Below are 12,307 nucleotides of genomic sequence, written 5' to 3'. Positions count from 1 at the left end.
AGGAGTGTGTGTAGGGGCTGTGGGAGTATGTAGGTGTGTTTGAGGGTACGGTGGGGAATGGGGTGCATGTGGGGTGGTGCATCCTTAGAGTCCCTGGAATGTGCAAGTCCCTGGAGCTGCATGTATTGTCAGCAAGTGGGGCCAGCCCCACCTGGCCCCATAGCATGCAGCTCTCCATGCTCCCACCCCAGTCGCTGGCTGCAGGTGGCGGCAGCATGTGCAGTAAGCCCCACCTGGACCAATAATATGCAGCTCCCACCCAAGTCCCTAGCTGAACATGGTGGCATCATGCGGGGCCAGCCCCACCTGGCCCCATGGTGCATAGTTCCTGCATTGCTACAGTATAAGGGGCCAGCCCAGCCTGGTCCCATAGCATGCAGATCCTCGTGCTCCCACCCCCTTTCCCTCAGTGGGAGTCCCTGGCCTAGTTTGGCCCTTACCTGAATTCCCATTCTCACAGGCAGGGAGAGCTGGGAACAGCCATGGGGTAGTTAGGCAGAGGGTTCTTGTTACTAGCATTCCCTAGCTGGGCCTAGGATGGGTCAGGTCAGGTTGGGGTTGTAGGGTTGTTGCTTGGTGGCTGCATGGAGGTGGCTTGCAGAGGGGCAGCCCAGGACCAGGGCTTACAGAGGGTTTATGGATGGAATTGCCTGGCAGACCGGGCCTGACCCATGGGCCATATTTTGCCTGCCCCGATCTAAGTAGAACATCTGCACGTACCATGTGTTTCATTCAGAGTTAAATTTACAGTGAGTTAACTCAATTGCATGGCTACAGGAACAAGTAAGGTACCAATTACAACGTAACCACTTATATACACTACCCAATAACAATCCCTCCTTCACCTTATAGAGCAGTTAAAAGTAACATCTGTCCATAGCCAGGGACTGTATTTTTAAAGTACTTTGTTAACCTATAAATGATTTTTAGAAAGGTATTTTATTTCAAGCAAGGGCAGGAGATTTCCTAATTAAGAAGGAGCAAAACCTCTTTTTAGAACTTTGCAGAGAGAAAGAGGCTGCTTTATAGAAGGACGGTGTTCAGGAACAGCCATGGTGTCAGGCTGGATATGTAATTGATTGGTATAGTTCCTCTATGTTTTACTGCGATTCTAAGCAGCAATCTGTATCAGAAATCCCCACTGGAGTCTGCTAAATTCAGCTCCAACTCTCCAATTACTGCTAGAACTCTCTATCACTACCCTATCGACTTGTGCGAATAGGGAAGTATTCGATTCGGATTCAGCTGATTTGGAGGACAGCAATGTGATCTGGAGATTTGGATCACTGTCCTAAATTGATTCGGCTGAATCAGCTTCAGAAGATTTGGTGCTGATTCGGAGAGATTCAGTGATTTGAATTGGCCGGGGAGAGGCACAGGAGAAGCTCCCATGGCTACCTTGCCTGGCTTTATTCCCCACCTGGCCCCAGCCTCTCGGCACTTTAAAAAAAAAGAAAAAGCCCCACACTCACCAGCTGCAGGAGCAGCATTCAGGGCCTCTGAACAGAGCCCCTCCATCTCTATATGAGTTAAAGCACTAGTATCCTCCTGGGAGGCAGTACTTATCACCTCTGATGGGCATCTGAAATCACTATGAGAACAGTATAAAGCACTTGCAACAAGAATGATAATGAGAGGTTTTTTACGCTAAGAAAAGCCAGACCATGCAATCTACTCCAGTCATGTCTTGCTCATGGCTTTTGATGTCTGTAAGCCACAGTAGACCTGCTTTTAATCTCTACACATGTAGCTTTAGCTGCACTTCTTAGGGGAACATAAATTGAGAGGGGAGAAATGCAATACAAAGAAAAAAATTCAATCCATGGTTTATAGTGTCTCAGGAGTCCAGAAGTACTAAACAGATTGTTTTACATGAAGAAATAGACTGGGGAAGTGGCTATCCCTTTAAATGGAGATTCAAGATAAGAATTACAACATGTGTAGAAAACTTTCACTTTCTTCTGTGTTGTGAAGTGATATTATCAGGACATCACTGAGAAACAATTACTTTCAGTTATTATTGCATATGTCAGTTTAGCAAGCCTAGTCTGTTGAAAACTTGGGCCCATAGGCCACAAATATCTGCACGTTCGGTGTTCAGAACCTTGAATAGAAAAGTAGTCAGCCTAATGGCAGCACAAACAGATTGAGATTAATTTGTTATTTGCATAACAAAAGGGTCACTGCAGTACTAATGAGATTTAGTAACCCAGCTATATTCTCACAGGAAAACAATTTTAGCTGTTGCTAGAACCAGTAGTGTAACTGAAGTGGGTGAGAGGTGGTGACCAGGGCAGCAGCTATAGGCACTGTTGTGTGGCTATCCCAGGCACATAGCTATGCTTCTACACCTCTGGCTAGACCTGAGCAAAAGCTGGAATTTTTATCCTGAAGGAAATTCCAGTCTTTCAATATTTTTTCCCTGAAGTAGAATACAAATAAATATTTTTAATTTGCAAATGGTGAAATATTTTGTTTTACAATATAAAATGCCAATGCAGCTGTTTTACCCTTTCCAAATTAAGATTTTTCTTTCAACTCTTTCCTGATTTAGGCCAGAGATAAATGTTGAAATATGATTTTTTTCCCCTGCTGAAGCTAAATTAAAGCTTTCTGCCAACTTGAATTAGATTTCCCTTTGGTGCTGCATTGCCTTATAGTGTAACTTACAGGGGAGCTGTATTGCATCATCAGAGATTCAGTCTGGCCAAGGAGCCCAGCCCATTAGAGAGAATGGAGGCACTGGTACCTAAACTACAAATCCAGTGAGGCAACGTGATATTGTAGGAAAATGCCACTTAATGTTGCACTTAAATATTTTGCTTTGGGATGAGCAACCTAATGAAAAATCAAAAACAATTCTAAGAAAATCATTTTTTTTCCATGGAGGTTGTCCAGTTTAAAAACTGTTTTATTATATGGAAACTTCATTTTTCTGTCAAAAAGTCATTTAATAGAAAATTGCCTGACCACCTAGGGTGGTTTGGCTGATGTTTCTATGTACAATTTATTAATCCTGATTGATGTTACAAAGCTATTATTATGAAGCTGGTCTGTCATAGTGTCTCTCTGCAGATGAGGAATTCACATTTTGCTGATAGTGTCTATAGCACATTGTCACAGAGAGAAACAGGGTGACAGAAAACCTCTTACCTGTAGCGGGAGCTGCAGTGAAGCCGGAAATGGCAGCGGGACCTCAGCTGCTCGTTAGCTGCGCCTTTATACAGCTGCAGCCAGCTGATAAGATGAACGGCAGGAACCAGCTGGGGGAAATAAAAGGAGCTGCTGGTGTGAGAGCGGGGGAGAGACCAGCGGGAGCACCAGATGGGAAGTCTCTCCCAGAGTCCCCACAAGGGGGAGGAGCGTGGGAAACTGCCTCCCACAGTACAGGAGGAGATAGTGAAGCCTGCCATGGGGAGGACACCGCTGGCAGTGATGCAGGGTGTGAGGGAGCAGAGACGCCTCGTTCAGACTGGGAGCCAGGACGAGGGGACCGGGAAGACCAGGAGGAGCTTGAGACCCAGAGTTACCACCAAGAAGCCGGAAGAATAGGCAGAAGCCAAAATGCCAGACCAGTTGGGACTGTAGAGGGCTCAGGCACGCTCAAGGTGGTTCGCCAGGTGGGGGCCAAGGGGAACGAGCAGCGGGAAGGGCAGTGGAAGACGGGCCCCAATGGTATAGAGCCGCCCTGCCAGGAGACCTGGGGAATACGGGCTGAGAGGGACCACCGAGGGTCCAGTGAACCCACAGGCTGGGTAAAGAGCGGAGAGGAGGACGCCGTAGCCAGCAGGCTACCTGGACCTAGTTTAGAGCTTGTTAGGGGCCTTAAGGGCTTGGGCCTGTTGTTGTAGGGCAGGCTGTGGGAGCATGCAGTAAAGGGGGCAAAGGGCCTCCCTTGGTATCATTACATTTCTCTGTTGTTGGTATTTTTTTTTCTATTTTTCTTTTTTTTGTTCCCCACATTTGGAGGGGTTGCTGGGTGAGGAGACCAAGTGTTGTTTAAACCCAAAGGGTGGTTTACAGTTACTAGAAGGGCTAGATGGCTGTGAGGCACGGTGGGTGAAGTTTGCCTTTTGGCCCGGATGCCATATAGCTTTGGAAAGGGCCCGGAGCCTCAACTGTCGGGGCCTTGGCCAAAGGACAGCAGGACTCGTCAAGGTGGGGTATAAGGGCAAGGTAGAGGGGAGGTGGAGCCTCGCAGAATATCGTCATCCAGCGGTCCCATACGTGAGAGACCCCAGTAGTCGGACCCCCACCACTGGGATAAGATACAAAGTCGTGGCAGGCGAGATTGGGGGAGAGACTATCCGGGTAAGAGACACCTACTTGGCAGGACCACAGGGATGGACTGGCGGAGAACCCCAAGCATCTGGGGCCGCGTGGTGCATGACCGGATGTTCGAAACCAGACAGGTACACACATCTCTGCCAGATGAAGAACAATGAAGATTCAAGGAAGAGTAACTCTGTTCTGTCTGAAAAAGGTGTATTCCCTCAGTTGGGAAAGCAGTTTGACGAATGGAAAATAGAAAATTACCAGGAGTAGAACAAAGAAACTAGATGTTAGGGGGATATGAAATTTGGAGACACTCGGAGCCACACAGGAAGTATTGGGGCTCGAAGGGAGGAGCATGTTTTTGAAGTAGGATCAGCCTTGGTCAAAGCAAATTGACAATGAAATGAGAGAGATGCTCCATGATTCAAGACAACCATGTTCCTGAAGAGAGAGAGCTGGGATACTCTAAAGGGCATTAGAGTTTCCTTACTGCTCTGGACCATCCTTTGGGAAAAGGTCCTTTGAGCAAAGAATGCTCCAGAGTAGTAAGGAAACTGAGGGAGGGAAATTTGTATACACTTTATGATTTTGTCTAGATCTATTTAGAACCTGTTTTAGAATGCTGTTAAATCTGTTTTGTGTGACACTTCTGTCTCTGAAACATTAACTTGTAAAACCCAGAATTGACATGGTTCCAGTTCTGAAAAAGGGTATGCCTGATTTTTGGGAGGCAGTGGGATTGGTGCTGCTCCTATGAGTCTGGACTATGGGCCACATTCTTGTGAATGAGTGAGAGAAATGTACCAGAGAGACAAAGGGATAAAATTACTGCAGCCAGCTTAGGCCAAGGAAATTGCAAGAGCACAAGTGGAGTATATGCTTCAGTAAGAATATCATAGCTTCAGACTAAGTTAATTAGCTGAGACTTCAAGAACTCCAGCAAAGAAAATGAAGAGCAGTATAAATTCAAGCAAATGAGCAGAATATGCCAATCTTTTGTAGAATAATATTTGTAGCAATGATATAAATGTTGTATTACTTCCGAATGGTGGCATAAATATAGTGAAGTTATTTTAACTAGAGCTGGTTGTAACATTTTAATGAAAACAAAATTTTGGCAAAATTGGAAGCTAAATTTAAAAGAAATGTTCATAACGTTTTTTTCTGTTAACAGATCAGTTTTAATTTTTAAGCATTACTTAAGAAACCAACCTTGTAATTCATATAATGTCACTGGTCCTTAATGAAAAGTTGAACAAAAATATAACAGAAATTAAGCACGTGTATGAAAGTGTGTCTTTTATGGAGTTTTCCTATTTATGGGAACACAAGTTAGGGACACAATGGGCAATGATTTCAAATAGTCTGTGCCAGTTATGATATCTGGATTTTTGACTTTTGGTCTTTTCAGTTTTGTCTAACTCATCTAGCATGACTTAGAGGATGAACGTGGTTTTGATATAGAAGGAGAGCTGGTCTTTGGGAAAATGGTGCCTTAGGCAAACTAGTATTTTGGTGCCACACTGCCACTAAGTCAGCGATGCTGCTGCAGGCAGAGGCAGGCAGGCAAGCAGAAGTGCAGGACACACCATTGTGTGTATGCTTGTGTAGCGGGGTGTAGACTGGCTACAGGAGGAGGCTTGAAGTGTATTTGCACATGTGTGCACTTGTGTGTGCTTGTACATGCACCAGAGGGTGTATTTCTGTGTGAGAGAGAGGTATGTGGATGTATGCCTGCGGATGTGCAGGGGCATACAATGCATAGACACACAGGCTAGGGACAGACATTCAAAAAGCCTGAGCCTGAACTGATTCACTCCTTGCAGGTTAGTCTAAGCTGAACAGCTTAAACTGATTAATAACTGGACAGACATTCTCCATTCAATCAGGGAATGCAGTCATGTGCCTGCAGTGGCTCAAACCAGAAGCCCAGGGGGCGCTACAGCATGCCTGCCAGCCACTGCTAAAGGGGAGGGAAGAGAGATGCCTTCCAAGGTTGCCACTGGCAGGGGACATGGCCAGGTACTAGCTGGGGCTAGCAGGACACACAGGACAAGAGAAAGCCTTGTATAAATCTTACTAATCCTGAGGGCAGAGTGCTCCTTACAGCCAGGCTTTCAGAAAGGCTTTGTTTAGGTTTTACAGGTTCTGCTTTATAATGTAAATGTAGCTCTCTGCATTCTTTGGTCTGCAGCTTCCAGCCAGAAGCTGTCTGCACCTTCCCGTAACTCCATCTCCAGCATATATGTGCGATGATTGTCAGGTCTTTGCCAACACTTCCCACCTCTCAGTCTGCTCCTGCAGGTCTTAGCTCTGGGCTCACAGGTGCAGGTCTTGCCTTTCTCCCTGACTCCAGGACTGCTGTGGAATTAATCCCCTGCCTGGCTGCAAGCAAACTGGACAGAGGGAGGAATTAACTCAGTCTCTGCCTGGTTGCAGGAAAGCTGTGGATGTGTGGTTGGTCCTGGCTAACCCCAGATGCAGTCTGCAGGGTTTGCCACTGGCGGGGAGAGTTGATGTAGGGAAGAATTTGCCTCAGGGGCCATGGCAGGCCAGCATCTAGCCACACCCCACCCCTGCTCCGGCTAGAGAGCAGAGGGAAGGGACCAGCCCTGTTGTGGTGCAGAGAGCCCCGCCCAGCCGAGAGCGCATGCTGGGATGCTAGGGATCTCTGATTTAACTTAAACCAGCAAGGGGTCTGGGAGACATTGCATAAACAGGTTTGAGCCAAATCAGTTAAGTCTGATATTACATTAAACCAGGTTTATGTCAAACTGATTTTGGCCATTTACAAACTGGTTTATGTGCACTGAATGTCTGTTCTGTTACAGGTTTAAACCAGTTTCTGATCACTTAAGCTGGTTTCTGTGTAATGTCTGTCCCTAGCCACAATGGATACACATGCATAATGTGTGTGCCAGAGTGCAGGGCAACATGTGCAGGTGGCCCCTGTGCTCATGGCATCCTGCCATAGCTGGCCATGGGTGGGCTCTGCCCACTGCAGCACAAGGCCATTCTGTCCTGGGAGGAATGAATGCTCAAGGGTGAGCATGCAGGGGGTGGGCAGTGCCGGCAGCTACCACTTGCACTGGCCACATCTGACTGTGTGTGTGTGTGTGTGTGTGTGTGTGTACACATTTGTGTTTGGTGTTCCCCCCCTCCCCCTCTGACTAAGGTGCCCTCAGCAGTCACCCACATAGCCCACCCCTAAGGCTGGCTCTGCATATAACGGTTCTCACTTGTGTAAAATATCAAATACCATTCAGTTACCTGCATAACTGGGTTATGTGGAACACTAATTGTTCGTTTAGAATATATGAGTTTGATTCTCTTTTCATTCACACTATAGTAAATCAAAAGTAATCCAAGGATACAAATGGAGATAAAATATAAAAGTGTTGTAAATGAGAAAAGAACTAAGCTCTCCCAGAAAATACTGGAAGGAGGAGGAACCATCATAAGTTTCATAGAGAACTGAAGTAATAATTTTGAATTTTTCTCAGCAAGTAATTATAAATACATGGCTGCTTACATGTCCTAAATATCTGTGAAGGCAGAGGTACATAGTTTTCATCTTAAAATACTAGCCATACTCCAATGTTGTCTAGGAGCTTTCTGTTTCCTTTTGCTCTGAAGCCTGGTAATTTGTGTTTCACGTTGGCAAAAAACAGATTATTAAAGTGATGGTTAATAGTTAGGTCCATTATAGAAACAGTATGTTTTACTCCATATCAAAAGATTTTTAGTAGCTATTTTTTTAAAAATCATATATTTTAATTTAGTCCAATGGCACTTGTAGAATATTCACATTAGAAAATTCCTGGAGGGTATCTACCAATCATATTTCAGAGTAGCTTCTAAAGTAAATAACCTTCTGAAATGGATATTTTGTTGGAAAAGATATAAGGGCTTTTTGGGATTATTAATTTTCATGGAGTAAAGTTTTGACTGAACCACTTTGCTTTCAATAAACTTGCATGCCAAGTTTATTATTTATGTATTTTAAGTGGCTGCAAATATCAAATTTTTATTGCATCTGAAGAGTCGGTCAGAGGTCTTCAGTTAAAAAACTTTATTTCAGTACTTAGTTTTGTCAGTGTTAATCTGAGGGATAAACTATACTTGTTTTCTTGTTTAGAAAAATTGCCCTTAAAAAGTTTTGGGCTTAGTGCTGATGTTTCTGATGGCATTTAGGACAAAAAGGAAGTGGTAACATAAAAGAAGGAACACTGTCATAATACTGAAAAATACATTTGGATTGTGTGAAAGTCATGATTCTTTCTGAAAAAGCTGCAGCAGCTACATTCCTGTTGATGCCTTTTTTTCTGCTCTTTCAGATTGTTTAAAGGTAGGGTGACCAGATGATTTTGAAGGAGGGGGTAAGGAAATCTGGGATTCGGGGCGCTACACTCAGCCACATACCTCTGACTCCGTGGCTCCCAGGAGCTCTGATGCCAGAGTGGGGTTGGGTGGGACAGCACGGAGGCCTGCAACCAGGCTCCACCCCACATGTGCAGAAGCTGGACCTGGCTGGGAGCAGCCCCTTTGCGACACCCCCAGGCTCCACCAACCTGCACTGTGCAGCCACAGGTCACCTCTCCCCCACCCCTGGCAGCTGCCTGGGGCCACCACGCACAGACTGGGCCTCAGCAGTGGCCACAACAGCAGGGCACAAGGCTGCCAGTGGCAGGCAATCATCCCAGCCCCCACACATGCCTGGGCCCCAACTCCAGCCCCCTCCCCTGGCCTGTCCTGCCCTGGCCAATCCCTGCCCCAGGCAGGAGAAGCAGTGCTCAGCTTAGCTTCCATCCTACCTCCAGCCACTGCTCAGGAGGAACCAGATCAGGCATGTGAGGGCAGGATGGCACCAATCCAGGACTTTTGCTTCAATTTCCACACACTGGCCAGGACGCTGTGATAGCTGATGAAATCCAGGACTGTCACAGCCCAACCAGGATATATGATCACCCTATTTAAAGGTCATATTCTAACATATGCTTAATAGCTTCATTGAGGTTGCAAGTGTTCAGCATTATTCAATATTTGGCCTTAAATCTATAGAAAAATCAGCTGGTGGTGGGAATCAGTAACTTGCATAAATTTCACTGGGAGTTGCAGCTGATCAGGGCTGAGCTTCAGTGTTTTAGGGAAGAATATCATCCCCATTTAAAAAAAAAAGATTTATTTTACTATCCTTCCCAGTTTTATTAATCTATAACTCACTACCTAATCTTAGTAGGAAAAAGGGATGGGTATTTTAGCTTCAGTTTTTGCCGTATTAGAAATGAACATTATTCCCAGAACTAGGCTCATTTCTATTGTTTAGTGCAATCAGTGATGGTACTGGAGATAAAAAATACAACTCAGTACGTTCGTTAGCTTTCCAGGCAGTTGTTAATTAGATCTCCATTTTTAAAAATAATAAATAAATGTCTATTTTTTGCATCTACAAAAGTAGAGGCCAGTATCGAAAAATCTGAAGATCCCTGTGTTGGTATAGCAGTAGAAATGCCATGAAGTACAAAGCAGTTTTAATGAAAAAAATTCAGATCAGCTATGGCAACACATAATACACACATTTCTAAGAGGGAACAATCCCAATCTGGAAATTTACTTAACACTGCATGGAAAAAGCAGAAGCACAGCAAAAATCAGATTTATGCTCAATGGAGTATAAGTGTTTATTTATATATGTATATTGTCCCCTAAAACTTTGGCCTGATTTTGCAAATCTGAGCCTTCAAAGCTAGCCTTTGTAATTAATGGGCACTTAAATGGCTCAATATCTCATAGAGCTATGGTTCTCAACCATTTTTTTTTGTACCAGGACTCATTTGTAAACATTAATGGCCAGTCCTGACCCAGTAAATAGTTTAAGTAGAAAACTTCCCCCTAACCCTTCTGGTACCCCACACTCCCAACCTACAGCCCACAACTCCCAGCTCTGCTGTTGCCCTTTACTCCTGACCTGCTGACCCTTGCCCCCAGTCCCCAGCCCAGCAGTGTGAATAGCAGGGGGTGAGTGTGTGGGGTGTGGTAGAAGGTGCCCCTTCAGATTTCTGCATCCACAATGGGCACGGGGCTACAGTCTGGCTGTACTGGCACAGGCAGGAGCCACCTCTGTGGCCCAGTGGGTGTGACTCGGCATGGGAGGGCAAAGCGGAGCAGCAAGACTCGTTGCTGCCACTGCTACCAGAACCCCCTCGCCAGCCTCACCAGCAGCAGCATGACGAGTAATGCTGCGGGCCACACTGCCCTCACCTTCTCTTGCTGCCAGCTGCTCATGCTCTGTGCCATGGCTCTACCCTGCTGTCATGGCCCTGCCACAGCTCCCCTCAGGGCATGGCTCTACCCTGGAGAGAAGGTGAGGAGGTAGGCAGTGTCACCTGTGCTCCCCTGCCCCCTGACTCATCATCTATGCTCCCCTCTCCCTTGCCCCTCCACCCCATAGACTTACCTGTAAGGAACTGTGGGAGCTGCTCTCTGCACTGCCTGGGTGCCACATGCATGTGTGCGTGCACACATGCATGTGGCATCCCTGTCTGATTGCCCTTCTCCCACTCCCCCCAGCCCCAAGCAGTCTCTTGCAGGATGGAGCTCTGCCAGCCTGCAGGGGGCAAACCTGTCGTTTCCCTCATCTTTCTCTTTTAAAGGATAATCCAGTTATAAAATGTGTTGATCCATTGTTTAAAGCTGTTCACAATGTTTTCATATATTCTTTCAACCCTCTTTTGGTTAACAACCCGTGGGTTGAGAAACAGTGTCATAGGGTATACTCTGCACGCTCCAGGACAGGACTAAGTCTCTGTGATGGAATAGGTTAGAAGCATCTTCAGTGCTTGGCTAGCAAGTATTGTCTTGCATATGTGACAGTGCTACACACACAGAGACTTTGTGCACTGAAGAAGCACAAGATTTGTAATTTTAGCTCTTGACACAGGAAGTTACTATTGTAGGTGAAACCAAATGAATAATTGATCAATGTAGGATAGATATATTAACCTAATTGCTTTCATCCTTTTATCCACAGTTATTTTCCCAATAACTCCTTATACACTGCTAGATAATTTACTTCACGGCATGTTTTTTCTTATTTTTTTTCAATAAAAAGAAAACCTAATACAAAGCATAATGCTAAAACTAAAAACTGCTCAGAGGATTAAAGTGCTGCTCTGCAGCACTGGTGGCTAGAGCAACATTCAGCTGGTAGTCAGATGGTGGCTGGAGGCAAGGCTTCACTGATGCTTTCTCCTGGGTCAGAGGCATAACTGGGTAGTTCTGTGCCCTGGGCAGTGGTGACACATGGGTAAGGGCAGTGTCTGGCTGTGTTGTAACAGGGCATGCTGCTATTGCTAGCATTAATGTGAAAGGTCTGTTGGGCAGCAATTTAAAAGCTGAATTGCTGTGGCAAATAATAATAATAAGCAGGGCAAGAGGGTCAACTAGCAACGCCTTCACAGCAGTGGTTTGCCCTGAGAGCAAGCCTTTGTCCAGCACCAATGTGGCTGCTGATGCTGTGCACCCCTCCCCCCCATCTCACACCCAGCACACCTGACGTGGAGCTGCCACACGGAAAGCTCAAAGTTTGGAGGGGCAGGGCACCCCCACTGGCTACATTCTGGTGCCCACACATAGGAAGTATCCAGGGCTTCTGCCCTTCTTGCCCACCCCTAGTTACACTACTGTCCTATGTCAAGTCAGCTGTGTTGGCTAGTGCCTTGCAGCAGGTTCATGTGCTGTGGCTAGTGAGCAGTTGCAAATTGTTTCCTTCTGGAGTAATGGGGAAACTAAGGAGGACACTATGAATCTGACTTGTGTTTCCTAGTGTGGTGTCCCCTTAATGCCTTGCCCCCTTAATTCAAGGCAGACTCCAAATACACAATTACATCAAAATGAGGAAAAATTTTGGCTTGTGGAAGTTCCCTTCGAATCAATGTTTTCACTTCAGCTACATCCCAAACTATAAGCATTTTGGAACAATTTCTATACTGGCAGTTTAAAGGAAAGCTTAAGAAACAAATTTTGTCAAAAG

General features: G+C 45.7%; 1 long non-coding RNA gene across 1 annotated transcript in view; it reads left to right on the top strand.

The window, feature by feature from the left end:
- The window catches only part of LOC109299978, a 205,276-nt gene extending 196,620 nt beyond the window's left edge, over positions 1–8,656 (top strand). Inside the window, exon 4 of the long non-coding RNA XR_002098084.1 lies at positions 8,613–8,656. This is a non-coding gene — a long non-coding RNA (uncharacterized LOC109299978). The remainder of the gene's footprint in view (positions 1–8,612) is intronic.
- The last annotated feature ends 3,651 nt before the right edge of the window (positions 8,657–12,307 follow it).

Source organism: Gavialis gangeticus, unplaced genomic scaffold, assembly GCF_001723915.1.
Source record: "Gavialis gangeticus isolate Ggan-Ray unplaced genomic scaffold, GavGan_comp1, whole genome shotgun sequence".
Classification (NCBI taxonomy): Eukaryota; Metazoa; Chordata; order Crocodylia; family Gavialidae; genus Gavialis; species Gavialis gangeticus.
The sequence above is the reverse complement of the archived record's forward strand: the minus strand, read 5'-3'. Positions and strand labels throughout refer to the sequence as shown.